The following is a 2,136-nucleotide window of genomic DNA, read 5'->3' as shown; positions in this document are numbered from 1 at the left end:
GTGATCTTAAGAGTTATATATGTACTTGTCTATGATACAACAGATTTGAATTAATGAACTTTCACATGATATTTAATGTTTCCTAATCGTCGAGTACCACCACACACCTATTGAACCCTACGCAATATCAGCACACATGTTTCTTAACCACCCCATATCAGCATACCTAATAAACACTACCCAATACCAACAAATACCACCACATTTATTGGACCTTAACCACCCCATACCAACAAATATCACCACATTTATTGGACCTTAACCACCCCATATCAGCATACCTAATAAACCCTACCCGATACCAACAAATACCACCACATTTATTGGACCTTGAAAATGTATTGCAACCTCTCCCTTAATAGTACATCAACCCTCTTCTCTTCATCAAGTTCAAACAATGTTGAAATACATCATTTAAAAACTTGAATTATTTTGATTTTGGTGTTATGGGCCTCCTCTATGTAGAGAAAGAGCCTCTAAAAATTGGCGTATGCCGCTCTGAGTGGCCAAGACACGGTATTCTTTAGTAAAAGGCGAAAGAATAGTTCGCTTTGCCTTGACCACGCAGCTCCGTGAAATTTTCAGTAAACACGCTGGATTTTATATATCATCTCCATTCATCTTGTGATACGCAAAACAACGAATGTGGGAGTAAAAGTCAGAAAGTGCAAATGGCATTTCTCAAAGCTGCGAGATTGACAACAAGTCAAAAGATTCAATTCTAACTCCTCACAAATGTCTTCGTTTTCCTTCTCTTTACTTGCAGAATGCGTCTATTTAAAAGGGTGAATCCATCCAGTTTGTCTGTGTTTGGAAGATACCAATCTTTTTGTTCCTGCGGGGATAGCGTTAGACTGAAGTTCTGAAGGTGTGTTTGAGTTAGTGGGATAAATAAAGGAGAAGCATAAATTCAGTTCCACTTAGGATATTCAACAAAATTTCAGATTTTGGGGAGAAGGGAGATATCTATGCACATTGTAGTGTATGCTGGAAGATCTTGCTGGGCTTGACTTTACACGGGTGCTATTGTTGCAATTGTTTCAATCTCATTTCTATTCTAATTAATTTTAGGCAATAATATGGAACGATTGTACTACTTTGATCCCACATCATTTGTGCTTTCGTACAAATTGACAAACAAAATACAGAATCGCTTACATAATCGCCAAGAGCGGGCAGTGAGGAAGGTAGACACAACAGGAGGATTAAAGTTGACTCCATAAATAAGACTTCACGAACGCTGATACTGTGGATCTGAGCCCTTTTTAATCTTTTTGATGCTTAAAAAGTTGACTCCATAAATAAAAGTGAGAAGATTATTGCAAGACAGTCAAATTTGTATGTATGTATCATCACAAAACATTCAAGGTATAATGGTAAAATTATATATTCAGGAGAATATTGAATATTGTGCAATTGAAATGGTGAATGCATTGACAAAGCACTATCAAGAAGCAAGTTTGAGCTTTGTAAGGAGAGTTCAGTGTACTCCAACCCCATCAAGACTAATGTACTTATTTGGAATATTAAAAGATCTTTGTATCATGTATGACACTTTCTATAGAGTACACTGAACTATATAGAGGGAGGTAGAGAGGTACAAAAATGGATGTCTAGGAAGAAGTAGAGGGAGAGGAAAATAGAAGTAGAGATGAAGACAACATGAGAGAGGATGAGAGAGATATAGAGGTAGATGGAGAGAGATTGAAATGAAAAGATATAGAGATATAGAGGGAGAGGGGAAGGGATATGTGTGGGCTAATTTATAACTAATTCATCAATGAAGATGTTGACATAGGTTGAGATCTAGTATGGTGGCTATACCTTTGATAAAAGTTTGGACAAATGGTAATAGTTTTAACAAAATAGTGAATTATTTGTAGTTGACATGTATAACGTCATTTTCTTTTCTTTTATTGTCACATATAGATAGAGCAAGTGAGGAAGAGGGAGATAAATAGAGAGAGATATAGAGGTACAGGAATAGATAAATATAGAGAAAGAATGAAAATAATAGTTATAGATATATATAGAGGGAGAGGGGGAGGTATAGGTGTGGGACAATTTTTAATTGACTCATCAATAAAGATGTTGACATAGGTTTACACCAAGTCCAGTGGCTATACCTTTGGTAAA

The 2,136-nt window shown here is 36.1% G+C and overlaps 1 non-coding gene across 1 annotated transcript; it reads right to left on the bottom strand.

Moving 5' to 3' along the window:
- Window positions 1-454: 454 nt before the first annotated feature.
- On the bottom strand, window positions 455-570 carry LOC131078643 (U5 spliceosomal RNA). Its single transcript, XR_009113814.1, has one exon. It is a non-coding gene; the product is annotated as a U5 spliceosomal RNA (small nuclear RNA).
- Between the last annotated feature and the right edge of the window lie 1,566 nt (window positions 571-2,136).

The sequence above is a fragment of the Cryptomeria japonica genome, chromosome 3, assembly GCF_030272615.1.
Source record: "Cryptomeria japonica chromosome 3, Sugi_1.0, whole genome shotgun sequence".
Lineage (NCBI taxonomy): Eukaryota > Viridiplantae > Streptophyta > Pinopsida > Cupressales > Cupressaceae > Cryptomeria > Cryptomeria japonica.
The sequence above is the reverse complement of the archived record's forward strand: the minus strand, read 5'-3'. Positions and strand labels throughout refer to the sequence as shown.